At 44.0% G+C, this 22,787-nt stretch overlaps 1 protein-coding gene across 5 annotated transcripts in view; it reads right to left on the reverse strand.

Moving 5' to 3' along the window:
- JARID2 (jumonji and AT-rich interaction domain containing 2) overlaps positions 1-22,787 on the reverse strand; it is a 223,002-nt gene that overhangs the window by 56,923 nt on the left and 143,292 nt on the right. The gene's annotated exons all lie outside the window — the stretch shown is intronic.

The raw sequence follows: 22,787 nt of genomic DNA on the forward strand, positions 1-22,787 counted from the left end.
ATACTCTCATAAACCACTGGCCAGCCATAAGGTGCAATAAACTTGGTTAAAGGGCTTTTATACTTGGATATAAAACAAGCATCACGAACAAGTATATGTACAAGTACATGCTCACATGGTAGCCACATATATTCTTGCATGTTTCAAAAACTGCAGATAACAACAATGTGAAATAAATTACTTTCACACCTCTGTTTAATTTCAGAGTATAGGATGCTGCTGTAATTCCAAGCTTTCACATGGCGTTGCCATGAATGTACAATCCCCTCTACTGGGTCCTTCTATTCAGGCCACCTTTGCCTACTGATCCATCATTTTCCCAATCTACTGAACCAATTGCAATCGAGGCCCCACTCAAATCTCCCTATTTAGCCACAAAGGCCCATTACCATAATAAAAGCCCATCAAGCAGGAAAGGAGAAGAATTAGAAAGATACACCTGAAGGGGAGAAAAGATGAGATACCTAACGTGAGAAGGACTCAACTCACTGTGGCTGATTTCAAGAACAGAGGAAAGGTACCAAAACACGAAGAATATGCTTGAAAACAACCTTTGGTAGCAGGCACCAAAGAAAACAGCACCTCACTGCTAGAGGCATAGAGGGAAGACTAGCCAACAACCTGGACAAAACAGTCTGGACAGCATACACTTTCCTAAGCATTACCGCCTTGGGAAATCCAGACATGTGACCTAGTGAATGGTTTCCCTGGGACCTCTACGTGTGGCAGAAACTGAATCTGTTCCAGAGCACTTGCCAGGTCAGAGAGGAGAAATGAACACATGGTGGCATTGGGAGAACAATTTCAGAAAAGGTAAAAGCTCCAAATGACATTTATGTCACATTCTAACCATCTCTATTAATATACAGTTGTACATATTAAATAAAATTCAAAGGTGCAATGCAAAACCAAATATATCTTCTGAAGCTACAAAAACTTCTAGCAGCAATAAATTCTGGGTTAACCTCTGAAAGTAGAGTCAAGTCCAAACTCATTGTGTCTATTTTTTCTTTTACTTTTAATGTTTTACATAGCTGAGAGAGATGCATGTTCATGTGGGCCAGACTTCGGATTCAAATAACGTGGAGGTGTGGAGGAAAGTGGATAGGACAAATGTATCAGTTCTTTTTTTTTTTATTAAATTTATTTATTTATTTATTTTTAAAGATTTATTTTTTATTTTTCTTACAAAGCCAGATATACTGAGAGGAGGAGAGATAGAGAGGAAGTGGAGCTGCCGGGATTAGAACCAGCGGCAATACGGGATCAAGGCAAGGACCTTAGCCACTAGGCCACGCTGCCAAGCCCAAATGTATCAGTTCTTTATTTTCCTCCTGTGTCCAAGGCTGGGAAGAGGATTGGTGCTATACTCCCTTCTCTCAAACTGCATCAGCCATTTGATGCTGCCTTGGAGACCTGGATGCAGGAAATATTCAAAGGGTGCTGCTTGAGTGCTTGATGTTGTCAGATTTGCTTCACCAGGGTTGAGACAAAACTGACCAGGTCTACTTCAGTGTATCTCCAGACCTAGAATTTGCAGCAAGGCCCGACAAGGAAGAGTTGTTTGATGTGGTTTGCTTTCCATCTTTTGATGAGTACTCAACTTAATCTGCAGCCCTACAGGAGCTGACTGCCATGCCTTTTGTGTGCATCTCAATTGGTTCTCTATTGCACAGGTATCAGCAACTGAGGAGGCCCAGTCCCAATACTTGTACTCCAACGTTGGACCACATAGCTTGTGATTTTCCCTGAGCCCAGGATCTGAGTCCAGCCATCTAGTCGCCCAAGAAACTGCCTAGAGTCCTGAGCCTTAACTCTTTTGTGTTTCAGGTAGTGCAGTGTTGGACCGGTCCATCACCTGTAGCAGCCAATGCACTCAGCACTGGATGCAGCTGCCTCGTCAGTTCCTCCCCCAGTCCTATTTCTCGACACGAACTAGGGAGTGCAGTATCCTAGCCCAGCCCAGCCCAGCCCAGCCCACCACAGGCCCAACCTGATGCATACTAGTGAGCTCTATGGCCTAGTTAGGGGGACTCTCACCTACCTCCACTAGGTCCTTCTCGGCCTCGGTTGGTGTGTGCCAGTAGGTACTGTGGCCTAGCCTAGCGTGTTCCACATCCTGTCCAGCTCTAGCTCAACCTGATGACCTGCCCTCAGATCTGACCTACATGTAGCCAAAAGGTGTTGCAGCATTGTACAACTGGCCCAGCACAAGTCCTGACTCTTGGACTCAGCAGCAGGCACTAAGACCTAGCAGGGAAGTCCCCAGAGTTCCCCTATCAGGTTTGCTCCCAGGCCCAGATCTTGCATGTTGCAGCCCAGCCAAGTGGGACCTGGCTCTCACTCGTAACAGTGAGTGTTGCAACCCTGCCTGGACCAGGCCCAGTCCTCATGCTTACTGGTGGAGGCAGTAGCATAGAAGGGAAGTTCCACAAGTTCCCCTACCAGGCCTGCTCCCAGTTCCAGATCATGTATATTCCAGTGGGTATTGCAGGTCAGCAGGGTCAACTCCAAACATTTTAAAAGATTATACAACCAACAGTTACCCTTCAGAAAACTTCCCTATACAAGAATATCAGTATTAATTGTCTAATCGATTTGGTTGGACATCAATTATCATAAATGGACACATTTTACCTGCAAATTCATATGCAAATGACACTCCTTTTTATCAATTTGAACCCAAATATATCTTGGAAATGTTTCTTACCATTTGCTCAAGACAGTGGCCAAGAATGAATTTTCTATTCTCTACATAAGTATACTAAATGTTGTTTTAACCTACTAGAAAGGCCAGCAGTGAGAGACAGAAGCTAAGGGAATCTTCCACCAGCTGGGCCACTCCCCACCCACACAGGTGACAAGGCCCAATTACTTGAGCTGTCTCCTGCTGCTTTCCAGGACATTGAGTCAGTAGTTGGGATTCTAATCAGGAGCAGTCATCCCAAATAGTAACTGAATTCATTGAGCTAACACTCACCCCAGCATACTAAATATTTTAAATATATGCATCAATTGACCTGATATTCATCACAAATTTATCTAATATTAGCTTGTTCTGTCATTATAAAGATCTCAACTTCTTAAAGTAGCATGCTTTTAGAACTTGTGAGGCTAAGAACTTGCTTGTACTGTGCTTTTAAAACACCCATCATTCCTCCTTACAAATGATCAGGAAATATTACTTGAGGGCAAAAACAGAGCAAAAAGAACTAAGAAGCTAGTGCTTCAAACAGATCCAGTTAATCCCAAATGATGGCATTGTAGCATTTAACAAAAATACAACAGCAACATGGATACCCAGAGAGTTCTACAGTTTGCATAAAAATTATCATGAATTATCTGCTGCCCTTTCTCCATGTTATGAGATGTTTGTATTTCTCGCCTATCTTTAGCAATAAAACTGTTCCCTTGATTCAATTTACTGCTCAGTTTCAACTTGGTTTTGTGCCCTGCCCAACACACAGCTTTGCCATGCCACTCCATCTGCAGCACAAACCATCCAAGGCTCCGAGTATGGCGGGTACCAGTGCTCTGCAGACTATGCTCTTCCTGGAAAGTGCAACTGTAACGTACCATTACAGAAGGCAAACAAATGCGAACTCTATCCCTCGTTTATTGTAACCCTTACTGTTCACAGAAGTGAAAGAAAACTGAAAACAGGGGAGATGAGCCTGTGGAAAAGAAACGACTGTCTAGATCACTTCTCATTCACAAAGAGGCACAATGAACACTTACTGCACAATCTATAAAACTTACAAAACAAAACAAAATAAATAAAAATCCCCAAACATGGTCCTGTAGATGGTGGCGCAGTTTCTAGCACAACCTGGGAACGCCACTAACTGCTCCACTTCCAATTCTGCTTTGTGCTAATTTGCCTAGGAAAGCATAAGAGAAGGTAGCCCAAGCACTTGGGCGACTGCCACCCAAGTTCCTAGCTCCAGGCCTAAACATTTCTGTTACAGCAAATTTACAAACATCCTGGCAAATTAAAAACAAACTGGCAAGCACCCTGTTAGGCTATTTTAAGATGGATGTCTATTATAAACAAACCTTAAAAAGTAAATTATATATGTGTGTATATATATATATATTTTTTTTCCAATGACTCACAATACAATGCTGCAGCTCTTGGGCTATGGCTCCAGGAACTGGATCCCTGCTATGCACACAGGAGACCTGAACCTGAACCCTGTCCCAGCCCCAATGCCAGCAGTGATTTAGCAGCTCTCTCTTGCAGTCACAAATAATTCAAAAACATCAGAAACCATATGGGCCCTGGTTTGAGCCCCAGCTGCACCACGTTCGATGTAATTCCCTGCTAATGCATCTGGAAAGCAGAGGAAGACAGCGTAGACAGCCTACCTACTTGGTCCCTGCCACCTAGATGAAATTCCAGGCCCATGGCTTTGGCCTGGCCCAGCTTTGGCCATTGTGTTATTTGGGAAACAAACCAGCAGAATGAAGATCTCTCCATTTGTCCCTTCTCCCCAAAATCTCCGAAATTCTGCCTTCAAAATTAAGCCAATCAACTTAAACAGAAAGTCCCAAAGTTATAAAGTGCAAAGGACAGTGTCTCAGTTATGAGGACAATCAGCAGAATGTCTGTGTGTGAGAGGAGTGTGTAACAGGGAGGCTACAAAGCCCAGAAAGGGCCTGTCATGGAGACATGGGAGAGAGTGGAAGAGAAACCCTTGAGGAGAAACTTTGTTTTCTTTTTAACTCCTACCCATCTCTTCAAATGTTCTCTTACAAATAAATATATACCATAAAAAAACAAAATTAATCAGACATAAGATATAAAGTACAAGTTCAAATTTACTCGCAAAGTTAGCAAACAGAAAAAAAGACAGCTTGAGATTTCTAAACGCTCATTCTGGCTTGCTGCACTCAAGTCACTGCATGGAGTGGCAGCCAGGCCTTGCCTAACAGTGTGTCCCTGAGCAGGGGGTTGGAAGCTGTGACCTCCTGCGAGTTGCCCACTGCACGGCCCCCCACCAAGGCACCTCATTCCCAGTGCACCGCCCCCCCACCAAGGCACCTCATTCCCAGTGCACGGCCCCCCACCAAGGTACCTCATTCCCAGTGCACGGCCCCCACCAAGGTACCTCATTCCCAGTGTACGGTCCCCACCAAGGTACCTCATTCCCAGTGCACGGCCCCCACCAAGGCTCCTCTTCCCTTGTTTCCCAAACATCGGGTTCTCTTTAAAATCAGTGTTCTCAGTTTCAGAAAAAAGCGAATTCTGTTTCTAACCAAGAAAAACACTTCTGATTGTTCTGTGGAAAAGCTGTTGAATTGGCAACTATATTATATGTTTGTCTTAATAAACACAATTCAAGCTTAGGTACTGCAGCAACTTCCTGGAAATATTGCAAGAGAGCAGGATGTTAAGAGTTTATTGCTCTCTAGAAAGTCAGTAACAAGAAATGCCAAACATGATGCAGCCACAGTGAAAAAAAAAAAAAAACCAAAAACAAACAAACAAAAAGGGAGGCACAAACACACAAGGAAACACACAAACAAACACACAAGGAGGCACAGATGAAAAGGGGACATGAGAGACATTTTACAATGTGTGGGACCTGAGAGATAAACTGCTGCTACCAAACCGCAAATAAAAGGCACGTTGTACTTGATTTCCCAGTGAGACTATAAAAAAATAATGCAATAAGATATTAAAAAGTGACAGCAAAAAGCATTTCCCAAATAGATCAAGCAGAACACATACCGCACCACAATCTCCTGGGGACAGGAGGAGAATTCTGCCACCCATTACAGACAGGCCGTCCAGTGATGTCAGATCATCTGTGCTCCTAGACACCACGGTGCCAGCTTCTGGTGCCAGCAAGAATTCCACGATGGGCCCGACTCAGTAGCCTAATGTCTATAGTCCTCCTCGTGCACACGCCAGGATCCCATACGGCGACGGTTCTAATCCCAGCAACCCTGCTTGTGACCTGGGAAAGCCTTGGGACCTTGCACCCACGTGGGAGACCGGAAGAGGCTCCTGGCTCCTGGCTTTGGATCAGCTTGGCTCCGGCCACTGCACTCATTTGGGCAGTCAATCAACAGATGGAAGATCTTTCTCTCTGTCTCCTCCTCCTCTCTGTATACCTGATTTCATAATAAAACTAAATTAATCTTTTAAACAAAAAGAAAGTCCGTGTTTCCCCTGTCCACTGCCCAGGTTTCACAGAAGTCATTTCCACTCTGCTTCCTCCCGCTTGGCATCATCAACAGCCTAAAAATGTTTACTTTATGATCAAAAAACTACCCGAAATGTACTGTTAATTTGTTAAGATTTTTTTTAAGACAATACTTTTACGGGGAACAAATTAATACACCAAAATAAACAATAACATTATGTGGAAAGTTAAACAATAAATTGTGAGAACAGCTTGGTCCAGAACCCCACTGCTTGTTATGTCCCAGCTGGCTCCTGGGAGCCTACAGGAGAGAGGAATGCTTCTCCATGTTTCCTCCGGGTTTTCCAGGTGCAGAATCTCCCAGCTACTCGCTATCTGTGCTCTCAACCTTTAGGGAAACCTAACGACAGCACAATGAGTATCTCTAAATTAATTAACTACAATTTCTGCTGAGATTTTTGGTAGCTTACAAAACCAAAAAGGACACATCACGTGCAATATAACACAGGCCGGGAGCCAGGAGAATCAAGTGGCTGGAAGCAAAGGCACAGCTGGTGCCTTCCTCAGGGACGTGCAGCCCAAACACCATTTTATTAACTCAATTTTCCAATATGAAACACGTAAACTGGTAAATCCAATTATTTAGATTACATCCCAATTCTAAACATGGGGTACGCAATGGGTAAGGCAAGTGGGGGCGGGAGAGATGCATTGATTGAAAAACAGAAAATAAGACACTGTGTATCTGGCAAATGCAAAATGACCAGCAGGGCTGTGCTCTTTGTGCCCATGTTGGAGGAGGTGCTGAAGCTTTGCCAATTGCTGAAAGGCCTATTCACAAAAGAAAAAAAATTCCTGTTTCCATCCCCAAAATAATTACCCACTCTATTCTACCCCAGACACATATACTACAGACCTGGCAGCCACTCAAAGAAACAAGAGTGTGCCCTTGTGCATGTGTCGGAGCCTGTGGGGGGTCGAGCAGGGGATGTGCCCTACCCAGGGCAAGCTGCCCACCAACTTGAATCCAAGTACAGTTGCCGGCAAACCACACAGAATGGTTGCAAACATTCTGAAAAGTACAGAGAAAATAAACGCATCCTAGAGTGAGCCCAGAGGCCAATGGAGACCAACTCTCAAACTAATAAGCAGCAGCAGCCTCAAAACCCACTACCACCCTGTTTCTGAGTTGCAATTCATTTTTGTTTTACCATCACACACAATGAACTAAAGACAAAGGGGCCGGCTGCAGAAAAACACCCCAAGATGAAATGTCTGTTCTTTAGTTTTCTGGGGATCTAACCACCATGGTTCAGAGCCTTACTTTTTGCTTTACATGTAAACAGATGAAATAGTCTGTTTATGCTAAAAACCACAGGATACTAAATATTTGGAGCACTTATCTTAATTAAGTTACACAAGGAGCTATTTAGAGTGAAAGTCAGGCACAGAGGATTTCCTTAAAGGAACGGGGAAGGGATGGGATTTCTCAGGCCAAGTCGCTAGGAAGTCTGCTTTTGGACAGAGAGCTGTGGAAAAGAGCAACTCAGTGACAAAACCTGCCTTATCACTGCCAGCAGTTGGGCTTCACTTTTCTCACTTAAACTATTTTTAGAAAACTAAGCGGGGCCTAGCACAGTGGCCTAGCAGCTAAAGTCCTCGCCTTGAATGCGTCAGGATCCTATATGGGCACCGGTTCTAATCCCAGCAGCTCCACTTCCCATCCAGCTCCCTGCTTGTGGCCTGGGAAAGCAGGAGAGGATGGCCCAATGCATTGGGACACTGCACCCGCGTGGGAGACCAAGAGGAAATTCCTGGCTCCTAGCTTCAGATCGACTCAGCTCCAGCCATTGCGACTGCTTGGGGACTGAATCATGGGACAAAAGATCTTCCTCTCTGTTTCCCCTCCTCTCTTCCTCCTCTCTGTATACCTGACTTTCCAATAAAAACAAATAAATCTTAAAAAAAACAATTGTAAACCCACGTTATAAAACCACTAAAAAAAAAACCACCAAAATACTGCAACTATTCAATAGTTGCAATACTGCTTATATCCAATGAAGACTCAGAATCTCATTTAGGTAAACGGGATGTGGAAACCCCGTGACTTAACGACCCCTCCTTGTCTTCAGCAGCCTTCCCCATACCGGAGCCCAAGAACACGGGCACTGCAGAGCAGAAGGGTCCAGGGAAAAGAATTTTGAAAGGTACACTAAAATTCAAGTCTGGAACAGCTGCGCATGAACAGCAATATTCCCCAGTGTGCATAAACCTCAGGTAGGCGGCTGACATTCCACACAAATGGCATGAAAAAGCCTACAGTACAGCTTTTGATGCAATTAATACCATTATTCAATTATGCTCCTCGAGACCTCAGGCTGCATCTTGAAATCTCAAAGAACCAGAGCTGCCTGAAAATTTGACTGTCATTATCAAGCAAACATCTGACATCAAGTTATTTTGTGATAGAGAAAGTGACCACCTCAAGCTTGGAGAGGGATCATTATTAATCAGCAATCAGAGCGGCAACAAAGCCTCCTGTTTGTGTCAGTCACACTGCCACCTATGCACCTGCCTGTTCTGCTACCCTCAGCACCCGAAGCCAAACCCAGGACTGAGCGGCCTGAAATGCTTTTCAAGAAACACTACTGGAATCTTAGAAGTCTAGAGCAAAAAACTGGATCGTAAGGCAGAAATGAATGAAAAAGGACAACCGAGGTAAAAACACACACATACACAAATAAAAAAAAAAAAAAACAGTTGTAGCATCTTAACCTAGGGAGGATGTAGCCAAAGAAACTCCTAATTTGTGGATGTAGTTACAAGGTGTAAACAATTATCTAAACGACATTCACTTTTAACAGCTTGGAAGAGCCAGTTAGTGTAGTAATTTGCCTGGAAGTTCTCTCATTACTCCATGGCTGTGCTGTAAGACTACCAGAACTTGAGTGTTAGAAATAATTTCATTCATCTCAGGAGAATCCAATGAAATTGTTGAAGGGTATAACTGAGAAGTCAATCCAGGAGAAAACCTCTAGGAGGAGTTACGTCATCAGTGGAATTCAGTGAGCACAATGGACCAAGAAACTCAGCGGCCCACAAAGCCTGTCACTCCGACTTCCTCCTCAGGCACCAAGTCCCCTCACAGAGCTGGACTTTAAGCCAAAGACAGTGAATCAGAAAAGAATCGCAGGCAATTTCCCCACCTGCTGGGAACCTTGAGTAGTAGCCCACAAGCACCAATAGATGGCAATAGCAAGTCTTGAGACACCAGCTCTGGGAATCACCCTGGAGGAAAAGGAATCTTGATATGAATGCATTGGCTATAGCCAATTTTCAGAAGTTTCATTAAAACTTGGGGCCAAAGGATTCCATTGGTGTGCAAAAGATCTGCCACTGGCAGGTGACCTAATAGAGAAGATTGGGGACCTCCTCTGTCAGAACACATTCCATGCAGGTAAACACAAGAATCATGGCTGGCAGCAGCTCAGACAGGCTGGGCCAGTTCATAATACTCAATGGCAGATCCGAGAACCAGGATGGAGTGCTGAAGGTAATCCAATTGCCAAAAATGGAGATAAAAATCTAAGATAATCCTAACGTGTTCAGGAAAGAGCTCAAAATACTCAATTTAGCACAGTGGCAGAAATATACTCAGTAGGCTGGACCACAATTTGCAGTTCTCAAAGAACTGGACATTGCTACAGCTATTACCAACAAAAATGCCAAGTCTGTTCTATACCAAGGGCTTCACTGTAATTCACACACTGTTTTTGCGTGAATGATGTCTACAAGGAATCTAGGTTTTTGTAACAACTGTGTAAAGATGAGAATACATGATTGTAACTAAACAATCTTCAGCAGCTAATGAATGTTAGAAAGCAATAATTCTTCTTACTACTTGTGCCTACTAACTGATTCTAGATTAATGGCACATCCTGCCCTGAAGAATGGGGAGCTAAGGGGACACCGTAGCTGGGTGGGGGTTCCCACCAAGGAGCACGGGGTTGGGATGGGGGCTGCGTTCTGATCAGGATACGGTTGTAGTCTCACTTAGCACAAGTGTGGACTGGGACTGGACGCACCAAGCTGGATTAGATTCCAACACCATCTGGCGCTCTGGAGGACCAGGGTAGATGTAGGATGGACTAGGCTAGGTCTCTGCCCCTCCTGAGCCATGTGTGTGTGAGCAGTGTCTGGATAGGGACAAGCATTGGCTGGGCTGAAACATCTGGAACAGACTGAAGGCCAGCAAGGAGGGCTGGTCCATGGAACCACCAGTACACGCAAGATCTGGCACAGGGACAGGTTCTGATGGAGGAGCCTGGGAAACTCCTCTGGCAGGACACAGACCCTGCAGGTAAGCACAAGAAGCATGATAGGAAACAGCCCAAAATAGGCCATGGAAAGTGTCCCACTGGCATACATTCGGCATGGGTCGGGGGAAGACCAGGCTAAATCAGTTCATATTATCCACTGGCAAATTCGAGCACCAGAACAGAGTGTGGGTCGAGCCAGGTTCAGTCGCGACATAAAAGCACATTATGGAATGCCAAGGTGAGGTTGCCTGTACCGGATGTGACCGCAGTGCCCATCCAACACACGTGAGAACCAGCAAGGGAGAGGCAGAGCCGTCAGGGGGAATATGGGGGTGCTCCCCTGCTGGACGGCTGCTCCCACTAGAGAGCGTGAGCTGGGATGGGGGCAGATCAGACTAGGCAGGGCTACAACACCTGTGAGCCTCATGTGAGCTAGATCAGGGAAAAGCCAGGCTGGTCTGACTCTTCCTACTGGTGCAAGCATAAATCAGAGTGGGTGAGGGTTGGTTGGGCTTTGCTATAGCATCAGCTGGCAGAGGCTGATACTGGGGGCTAATTCTGTCAAGTCAAACCAAAGAACCACCTGGAGAGTGCATAATCCAGGAGAGAGAGAGGCCTGGGTGAGAAATAGTGGGCTCCTCCCTCTTAGGTTACCACCTTCACTGGAGGGCACGAAAACCAGGACAGGGGTTGGGGTGGCTAAACTGAAAGGCAACCAACAGCATGTGTGAGGGCTGGATAATCGGGCTCGTTGGGTTGAACTAGGCTCCAATGTCCAGTGACATGTATGAGAGCTAAATGGAATGTGGGACAGACTGGACTAGTTTGCTGCACACACTGGCAAACCAGAGTAGGGGGTGGGCCTGGTGGGGGTTATTGCGGGTCACTCTGGCTGGGTTGCAGCTCCCACTGGTTTGTGTGAGGGCCGAGTGTGTGCTAGGCAGAACCAGGATGGGCTGCAACACCCATTGGTTCCAGTGGAAGACAGCGCTGGAAAAGGAACTGACCCAGCAATTGCAACCACCGGCTGATCAGGGTGATGGACTGTGGTGGGCCCGGTACTTGCTAGTACATACAAGAATCTGGTCTGGGAACACCTCATATAAAGTCTCTTTGGGGATCTCCCCAAACGAAATGCTGGACTCAGAACCCTAACCATGAAAAGACAGAGGACAAAACAAGTCAATCAACCACCTCAGCTATATGTTGGCAGTGAAAAACTGGGCAAACGGAGACTCTATGATGGACTATGTCAATCAGTGGATTCTTCAGTGACCTCATCGTGCTTGGAGTGGCAAGATTGGCAGTGATTCATAACTGGTGAACTATCACAACCACTTGAGCAAGACCCTCAGAGCATTCCTCACATCAGGGACCTGGGGTGGGTTGGCGACTAGGTGGGGCTTCTCCCTTAAAATCCCCCTTTACCTGAGGTACATGACGGAAACAATATGGAAATAATAATCTTACCCACTTTCCTGTAGCCCTTGTACCTTTTTATCCTAATTGACTAAAGATTGTCAAAAATATAATAAAAAAAATGAAAAAAAAAAAAAAAAAAAACCCAAAAGGGAAGCCAGTCTATTCAAAGTAGGTAACAGGAAAGCAAAGAAACAGAAACACAAAAATGTTCTACCAACACCGAAGTGTATTTTCACCAATCAAGGCAGTTGCCAATGTAACCACACTAGAGTCAAAATGCAGCAATTCTAACAGCATCAATAAATTACACTGAGTGGGAGCAAGGATAGCAGGTACCAGCTCAAACCAACTCACAGCATCTTATCTTGTATACCTTGTTAATGTGCGTTCCACAACCTAAGACACAGTGCAACATAGTTCTCCCGGTTATTCACCACCCATCTGTAGGAATCAGTCTGACTACAAGCTTTGAATGTATAGGCCCTAGACATGGCTGAATGAATGTACATTAAATAGAAAGAAGTCATATCTATGGACAGCAACAGATGTGCTGTGGGGTCTCTACAGGTCATTCTTGTCCACCCTAATTGCATGCAGCTTCAATGAGCCCTCAAAAGGGTTTGGCAGGCATGCTCTCTAACTCCATCCCCCAGGACAAATGAAACATCTCAAAGATGGGGAAAGACATTCTCTCTGTTCACAGGGGACCTTGATGTGTAAAATGTGATCTAGCTTGCAGCCCTTTAACTCACTGCACCCAGCTGAAAACTCAACACTGGTGTGAACAGGACTGTCTTAGAGTCTGACATTTGGCACGGCAGTTAAGACACCACTTGGGGTCCCAGGAGGTGCTGTCTGGCAAGTAATTGGATTCCTGCCAAATGAGAGAGGTGAATGACTCCCCAGCTCCGGACTTCCTCTATATGCATCCCTGGCCAGCAGGGGGATCAGGAGAGGGGACCAGTAGATAGGAGCACTTCTTTTTCTGTGATAGCGTTATGATACAGCAAGTTACGCCAACACATGCAGTGCTGCCAGCTCATAGAGTGCATCTGGGGAAACAGCAAACGATAATGCAGGAATTCAGGCTTCTGTCACATATATGGGAGGCCCAGAGAGAGTTCTGTGCTCCTGGCTTTGGCCTAGAGCAGCCCAGCTGGGGTATGAGCTAACAGATACAAAATCTGTCTCTCCTTTTCTGTCACTTTCCTTTCAAATAAATAAATCTTATTTTTCTTTCAAAATATATATGTTTGTTTGTATTAGAAAGGCAGATCAGATTTACAGGGAGAAAGATCTTCAATTCACTGGTTCATTCACGAAACAACCGAAACAGCCAGTGTTGAAGTAATTTGAAGTCAAAAGTTAGAAGCTTCTTCCTCGTCTCCCATGTGGATGCAGAGTCCCAAGGCTTCAAGCCATTCTCTACTGTTTTCCCACGCCACAAGCAAGGAGCTGGATGGGAAGTAGAGCAGCCTGTACATGAACTGGCACCCATATGGTAACCTGACACTTGCAAGGTGAGGATTTAGCCATTGAGCCATCGCACTGGACCCAAGATAAATAAATCTTTAGTAAAACTGTGATGATGGTAAGTGGGTAAACTCGCCATCACCAATGGTGGCACCCCATAAGTGCACTAGTTCATTTCTTGAATGCTTCATTTCTCATCCAGCTCCTTATTAATGCATCTGGGAAAGCAGCAGAGAATGGCCCAAGAGCTTGTCTGTGCCCCTGCACCCACCTGGAAGACCTGGAAGAAGCAGGTAGCTACTGGCTTCATTTAGCTCAGTCATGTCCAGGGCTATGCAGCCATTTGGGTGATGAACCAGGGAATGGAGTATCTTTTTCTCTCACAGTAACTCTTCCTTTCAAACAATTACTTATGATCACCTCTGATAGCTTATGATCATTTCTGCATCTCCAATTCAGAAAGTACTGAATTCAGTCTCGGAGTTGTACAAAACATATTAGAGTATCAGTGAAGGGAAACCTTTTTCTATACTTTTAAGACTTAGAAGGTCTGCAAATTAAAATGCATAAACACAGCAAGCAGGGAAAATACAGATTTGGGTACACAAAGAGGGTGGCATGTAAAATGCTCTACAAATTTTCAGAACTGTGGCACTCCAAAGTCTTACTTTAAAGCCCTTGACTAGATTCAGAGACTCCTTCCAGACCAGGACTAAGCAATTTGACTAATGACTGTTTCTGCTCAAGCAAGTGCTTTGGTTGTTCAAAAATCTATTCTCTCCCATGACAGAAACACCCAAATTAGCAAAAACTCTTGCCACCAGCAGAAAAATTCCATGCAGGAAACTTGCTTTGTGGCTATCTTCAAGCTCCTCTGACCCATCCACAAAAGCCAGGGTAGTGTGGATGCTAAATGGTTCCAGGTACCCAGGTGGCCTGGGGGAAAGGTCTGAAAGAGGCCCACACAGAAGGAAGAAGGATGGTAAGAAAACGGTCAAACCAGAAAGATAGAAAGAGAGAGAGAGAGAGAGAGAAAAGAGAGAGAAAGAAAGAAAAAGAGAAAGAAAGAAAGAAAAGAAAAGAAAAGAAAAGAAAAGAAAAGAAAAGAAAAGAAAAGAAAAGAAAAGGAAAGGAAAGGAAAGGAAAGGAAAGGAAAAGAAAAAAGAGAAACTGTTTTCTGTTTACTGCAGAATGGAAACAGATGTTAAGAAAGTGCATTCTTTCTCACTACTGGCTTCAGCAAAATGTGTGCTGGGCAGAGGCAGAATTCTACAAAGTGAGTGACAGGAACTAGGGTGCTGAGGGTGCATACTCCTATAATGAGTTTCTTCACTTGCACCAGACTAAACATCCCCTAATAGGTTCCTTTTGATCCAAGAGGCTTTCAGCTGTAACTGTGTCAATAGGCTGCAAACCCCAGCTCCCAGCCAGTCATGAGTCCTGAAGGGTGGCTAAAGCTCCACTCCAGCAGTCTGCAAATGAACCTGGTATGCGAACACTCCAGCTGGACACTTGCAACTTCCTGCCCCTAGCTATCTCCAACATGCCTGGCCCCTCTCAACCCTGCCCCACCCCCCAAAAACCTCACACCAGCACAGGCCCTCACATACTAGCCCTGCAGTCACAGTAATTCACCCTGCCCTCTCTTCCTCAACTATGTCTGTGTCCAGTCTTCAGTGAGTGGAAAATAAGCATTTCTTATGAATATAACACTTAATGGAATATAAGAGTCTCTGAAATTCATTATCTAGCTAAATTTAGGGCCTTTCTGAAGACTTTCTAAAAATCGTAAACGATTTACTTTAAAAGTGGTTTTATTTTTTACTTGATCTCATCTGTCCCTGTCCCTCTGCCTCTCAAATATTAAAAAAAACAGGAACAACCAACCAACCAAACCTTGGATGAACAAAACATGGAAAGCAGAAAATAGAACTTTAATTCTGTAATTCAAGATAAGTGATTTATTTTCTCTCGCGAGCAAGAAAAAACTGTTGTCCTAACACATCCCCTTCTCCACCTCACATGGTGAAAATAAACACAGAGCCATGCTGACCCTATCGGCCCATCCTGAGTACTAATCCCATCCAATCAGCTCCTCCACAGAACGTATTCCACTGCAATCTGAAAATCGTCATTTTCCCTAAATGACCCAATGAGATCAAAATAAAACATATTAGACTTTAAAAGGTCCCAATGAAAATGTTCATCTTCGCATGTAACTGTGTGTATCACAGCACACATGAATAAAAGCATGTGTTCAAGCATTATTAAATGCCATGGTACAGAGGACAAAGCCATTGTACTTGATGCCAAGATCCCACCAAGCTGCCCCACTTCTTTTTTTCCAAATTTATTTCATGAATCTTTTGTTGGAAAGGTAGATTTACAGACACAAAGAGAGAAAGACACAGCTTCCATCAGCCAGTTTATTCATCAAATGGCCACAAAATGGCTGAGTTAAACCCGTCTGTGAAGGGTTCCAGGTGCATATGTTTTGAAAGCATATTCTCCCACTGGGTATAAATTAAGTTCTGTGCAAGTTGAAACGTGTGAAATCAGGTGAAGAATGAGAAGCACACTGCACATACACAGATTCTCAACCCCAGGTTACCCGCCCCCACATATATGCAGGACAAGGCTAAAGCCAATAAACGCTCTTAAGGCCTGAGAGAAGCAGAAATGGTAATGAGATGGGCGCTGTACTCTCAGTAGAATGACCATTAGCTTAAGAATGAAGAATGAAGTTTCAAGCAGAGAATCATCTTGATATGTATCTTTCTAAAGCCCAGTAAGCAGTAGGAAAAAACCAGCTCCAGTCCACTTAGGGAAGTTCCAGGGGCTTTAGCAACTATGAAGAAGAAAGGAATCTCTTGCAAATATGAAATTAAAGTCAGCATACAATCATCCAACCCAAAGGCAATTCCAGCTCAAACCACAGTGTGTCTTCAATGATTTGTCTAAAGGAGGGCAGGGGCATGCCCTTACCGAGGGCACAACCATGTAAACTGAAATTAAAAACAGAGCGATAAGGTAAAGGTTGTGGAGGAGGTATACAGGCAACGACTGGTCTAAAAATAATTTCAAATAAACCACAGGGGAAGGAAAGACACTATTCTGTCTCCTGTCTCTGCACAAGGCAGATGAACAAACTAAGGAAGGAAGCCCTGGGGACATAAAAAGAAAGGGGCTCCAAAGGCTAACGGAACCCAGAATTCTTAACCACACAATGATCACTGTTCATTTAAGCAATGTCTGCATAAAATAGATATGTATTATTTATAGAATGAGAGTACTACGTTAAGAGTCCTAAATCACACAGCATTTCATCCTTAGAACGCTGGTTATCAAAATTTGATACTACAACCTCCTGACTCAAAAAACATGGTGAATGACACTGGCATTGTAATGTAATTGGTTGTGCATCCTCTATGGGCAACAGTCCCGGGTGCTCCACTTCAATCCAGCTTTCTGCTAACGTGTCCAGCTAAAGTCCTGTGGCTCCAGTAACCATATAAGGTATGGATGAAGTCACTGGCTCCAGGCCTGGCCATTTAAATCTATTTACTTTTTATTGGAAGGGCAGATTTACAGATTGAATCACTCAATGGTTCAATCCCCAAATGGCTGCAATGGACAGAGCCAAACCAATCCAAAGCTGGGAGCCAGGAGCTTCTTATGGGTCTCCCACGTGTGTGCAAAGTCCCAAAGTTTTAGGGCATCCTCTACTGCTTTCCCAGGTCAGAAGCAGGGAGCTGGATGAGAAGTGGACCAACTGGGACACAAATTGGCACCTGCAGGTGATCTTGGTGCTTGCAAGGGGAGAATTAGCCAATTGAGCCATCATGCCAGGCCCCACTGCAACAATTTTTTCTCAAATTGAAAATCCATGTCTGAGCACACCCTGGAGGTTGGGTCTGATGCATACTCATGTCTGAGAACTACTAGGTTTTTAAAGTCAGTTATGTAGAGTATTACTATTGTCATTTATCAGCAAAGATCAAACTACACATCTACCTTTAAAAAAAAAAAAAAAGCAATCACACACTGTTCATTGTCAGCCTGCATGTCTAGCCCAGTCTGCTTCAAACAGGGAATCCCTGTTGGTTGTATTGACCAAGAGACAGGCAATCCTTCCCAGTAGCACACCTTTAGTAACTACCAGCTTAACAGGACATCAACAGAAGCAACAGGAAAGGCCCTGTTCACATTACTGACTCAGTAAAATCTGTGTTAATACTAGTAAGCTCTCAGGAAAATTTATGAGATCACTATCAAAGGTGGTATTACTATATTTTATAAACAACATTGTTGAAAATGGTACAGACACAGTAGGCAAGCTGTACCTCTTCCATTTCAACACACTTCTGTGAGCAGAAGTGAAAGTGGCATGCCTTTTGGGCTGAGGAGATCAGGTGCACTCATGTTCCACAGCTGGGATCGAAAGGTCATGGTCACCTAAGCTTTGAAGCAAGAAATCCGAACACGGATTTACAGGGGAAGGAGTGCTGACGGTGGTGTCAACAAGAGCCAACATAAAAGCTCCAGCTTTCCATCCATCTTCATGCTGTTTGCTGGAACTGTCCTTCCAGAACTTCAGCAGCAGAGTGAGGCTGAGTTGATGCACCCTCTACTTCAAAAAACATCAAAGCCCACAAGAAGGAAAACAGTCTTTTGGTAGGCAAGGCTTCCAGCTAATGGAAAGCATCCATAAATACTATGGCTTCCAAATAATTTGCAACATCCAAAGATATTCTAAACTGCAGAGATTCATTTACACAATGTGATGACCTCATGATCACATGATGTATAAGGCAGCTATGTAGGAGGCAAAGCAAATGCGAATTAGGAGAAAATGAAGCAGTTAAATTCATATTCTTGCTGGGGAGTCTAACTGCCAGCTCTGGAAGTGCCAAGTGCCAGCTTGCGCAGGTAAATACACACACAGTCACGCTGATTGGGACTCCAGCAGCTTACAGTCTAGTCTAGCCACATAACAGTAGTCTTCAAGCTATCACAATGAATGCAAACATACTCCTTGAGGGATGAATAACAGGTTGAACAAATTGGTGGCTAGGTTTCAGAAAAAGAATGGTTCTGAAAACAACATATATTTAGAAATTGCTAGAATCCCATCCCACACACTTCCTAGTTGACAGAATTAAAAAAAGAAAAAATGCTGATAAAAATACCTCATCCAAAAATACCAAGGTAATTTTCAACAGCTTCCACAATCCCCTACTTTCACAGGAATTTACAGAGACTAAAGTGGCCTTTGGTCTGCAAAGAAAACCCCACCACCCTGTAATTGCACACAAATAGAACCAACACAACTGGACTTGGCATGATGGCTCAACGCTTAAATCTTCACCTTGCAAGCAGCAGGATACCATATGGGCACCAGTTTGTGTCCCAGCAGCACCACTTCCCATCCAATTCTCTGATTGTAGAAGCTCCTGGCTCCGGATCTGCTCAGCTCTGGCTATTTCAGCCATTTGCGGAGTGAACAAGCAGATGGAAGTGCTCGCGCACACTCTCCCTCTCCCTCCCTCTCTCTCTCTCTCTCTCTCTCTCTCTCTCTCTTTCTCTTTGCAACTCCACCTTTCCAATAAAAAATAAATAAATAAACAGGCATGGTCAAAAAAGACATAACTAGAGCCAAGCACAACAGCCTAGCGGCTACATCTTGCCTTGCACACTCCAGGATAACATTTAGCTGCCTTGGACGGCAGTAGAAGCTGCACAAAACCTTGAGACCCAGCACCCACACAGGAAACCCAAAGGAGGTTCCTGGCTCCTGGCTTCGGCTCAGCTTCGCTCCAGCGACTGCAGCCACTTGAGGGGTGAACCAGCAGACGGAAGATCTTTCAGTATTCCCTTCTTTTTATAAATCTATATATTTTCCAACAAAAATAAACCTTAAACAAACAAACCAACCAACCATTTAACTAGAGTATCAATAACCTTTCACAGTTCTGTCATTTTACGTCAGAGAAAGCCAATGCTTGTCTACTGGTACACATTCCAGTGTTGGAGAACACTTGACTAGACTCATTAAGCACCTGGCCCTTTATATAAAATAGTACTTCACATCAAAAGGTTAAAAAAAAAAAGGACTTCACCCTAAAAACTAAACACCTCAAAATCACACTAAAAATTATTTTTGAGACACAATTTTCATTTTTATTTTAAATTGTTTTATTTTTCCCCCATATTTAATGTGTGACAAACAATAGGACGAACATTGTAATTAAGGTCATTTGGGTTAATTCCACATAACTGAAGTTTTCTATAAAATGGTCAGTCACATAAGCTTTCTAAATTTCACAGACACTGAATTGCCACAAAACAAACAGGATCAAAAACAGATCATCTACTTCAGGGGAAAGAGTATCAGAAAAACAGAAGTGTTGGCTGAGTTTATTATCATTCTTACAAGAACACCCATGTACTTAGATGTTCAGTATAAACGCTGGTAGCACAGGAAGAATCTGCAAGACATGTGGTTCAGCCATGAAGGCAGCATTCTGCTTGCTTCTAGTATTGCTAACTTTAACTATACTGTGTATAGACTGAGGACTCTAGTAGCTACAATGAAACAAGTATCTTATAACATGCTAATCTGATGTCCTAAAGGGTATGCTCAAGTTTGAAGGTACACTTTTTCTTCCTGTGTATTTTGTACATGGTGATCTAAGGACAGAAAGGGCAAAAAGCAAGGGGTGGCAAAAGTACTTTGTCCAGTTCCTTCCTAACACTTTTAACCTTTTAAGAAAGAATGGCGGGCGCGGCGGCGTGGCCTAGCGGCTAAAGTCCTCGCCTTGAAAGCCCCGGGATCCCATATGGGCGCCGGTTCTAATCCCGGCAGCTCCACTTCACATCCAGCTCCTTGCTTGTGGCATGGGAAAGCAGTCGAGGACTGCCCAATGCATTGGGACCCTGCACCCGCGTGGGAGACCCGGAGGAGGTTCCAGGTTCCCGGCATCGGATCGGCGAAGCACCGGCCCGTTGCGGCTCACTTGGGGAGTGAATCATCACTTGGGGAGTGAATCTTCTCCTCTGTGTATATCTGGCTGTAATAAAATGAATAAATCTTAAAAAAAAAAAGAAAGAATGGCTAACCCCTTAAAATGTGTATATGAATGAATATACACAAATTTTAATATGACTGACAACGTGGAAGATCTACATAATTCAAAACAAGAACATTTGCTTATGAAATACAGCAGCTTCTTTAGAAAGACTTCCTTTTCTTACACTTTATTCTTTTTCAATGTTCTCAAAAAGGACTGAGAGGCAAAATTTATCAGACTAAAACATTCGTATTGAAATGGCGAGCACACGCAATGATGGAAGAGCAAAGAACTGGTACCTAGTATTTTTGGCAACAACCACAAGGCACTGTAGACCATAATTTGATATCCTAGCAATCTGATCTCCGAGGTAACAAGAAACGGCCTCAGTGGTGATACAATTGCTTCTAATTAAGATCTAGCCACCTCCCATAACGTAAATGTGAGAAAAGCACGTGATTTTGCCAAGGTTTAAGCAAGTGATAAGGGCAGATGTCTTACACCTACAAAAACGTGTTCTCAATAACAATGACACAAAACAATTTAAGGACTATGCATGATTAAAAAAAAAAAAAGACTTGCAGCCTTTAAACTTTTTAGCAACTAATTTAAAGTTGGAATTGAGAAGAGAGAAAGAAACAGGCCTTCATTTTCCTACTTCAGTCCCCAGACGGCCTCAACAGCCGGGACTGGGTCAGACTGAAGCCAGGAGAAAAGAATTTTCACCAGAGTCTCCGTAGTGGGTGGCAGAGGCCCAATTACCCGAGCTGTTCCCCTCTGCTTCCCAAGACACATTAGTGGGGAACTCCATCCGAAGCCGGAGAGCTGGGACCGGTGCGGCATGAGATACCAGCATCATAAGATGTTGCTTTACTCACTAGGCCACAATGCCAGTCCCACCTTCAAACATTCTGGCGCAACATAGTACAAATCTCTCTTCATTCCACTGTTCCATGAACAGTGTTGAAACCTTGTGTGAGGGTGCATGCCTACTTTACCATGGACAGACAGTGATGCTATAAATCACACACATTCACACAACTATGAAACAGTAATAGCTTTCAAAGAGCAAACTCCTCCTCCCTCTCCTTTTTTAATTAGCCAAGGCCATTTATGTTCCAAGTCATTCCTTGCTCTGAGACAGATAAGAATTGCAAAGCAGGGTATGCATTTATTTTTCTTTCTACTAAGATAATCCTGCTGGAGCTTCTCTATGTGCTGTTGCAACTGAAGGAAGGCAATGCTCTGACTTCACATTCATTCAACAATGACATGGTGCCTCTTGGCTCAGGCTACTATGAAGACAAAAGCAGCTGTCTCCTACTACCTGTCAAGATGGGTCATTGCTTTCAATTCTAAACCACTTGGTTTGCTGTTAGTTGGTCTGGTTAACAACACCCTTTGGCCCCAGCCCAGCCACTGTCATTTCCTCTTCGGAGGAATGGTGGTCTCACGCCAAGTCTCACGCCAGGTAATCTGGAACTGACAGACTATGTATAAATTTGTGGCTTCCCACAAGATTAAAACCTGGAATGATTTATTATTATTATTATTATTATTGTTGTTGTTGTTGTTGTTGCTGTTGTTGTTGTTGTTAATTGGGAAGGCAAATTTTCACAGAGAGAAGATACGGCAAGGAGAAAGATCTTGCATTTGCTGGTTCACTCCCCAAACAGCTGCAATGGTAAGGACTAAGCTAATCTGAAGCTGGAAGCTTCCCACATGGGTGCAGAGCCCAAGACCTCAGGCCAACCTCCACTGCTTTCCAAGCCATCGGCAGAAAGCTGGACTGAAGTGAAGCAGTCAGGATATGAACTGGTAGAGGCTTTAGCCCACTATGCCATGGTACCAGCCCTGGGACTGGGGTGATTCTAACTAACACACAAAATAATCGTGATGTATTTCAAAAATAGCAATCTTCTTGCTTCAAGTTTTTTCCTCTTCTGGTATAGTTAAACAATTGGGACATCAGTCAGATAAAAAGAATGAAGGGGAAGCACAAAAGGCCTTCCAGACGCAGGCTAAGCCAGAAGCACCAAGAACTGCTCCAATGTCCAGTTCCAGGCTCCACAGAACGCAGATTACCGAGACACATAAACCCAGCAGGTTGTGGCCCTTCCTGTGTCATTTACCAGGCTGTCAAATCACTTAGAATGGAATGTAGGCCTATGGTTCTGCATTCCTGTGGCTGGGACACTGCAGCTGGCAGCTCATACCTTGCCCTGGAAGGACATCACAAAGGACTATCTATTTAGGGCAGGAAAAGAACAAAAGCACCTCCTTCAATTTTAACTCTGATGACTCTCCCCAAAGAGGGAGAAACTTTCACATTACTGTGTAAGATGCCAACC

Source organism: Ochotona princeps, chromosome 1 (genome assembly GCF_030435755.1).
Source record: "Ochotona princeps isolate mOchPri1 chromosome 1, mOchPri1.hap1, whole genome shotgun sequence".
In the NCBI taxonomy this organism is placed as follows: Eukaryota; Metazoa; Chordata; class Mammalia; order Lagomorpha; family Ochotonidae; genus Ochotona; species Ochotona princeps.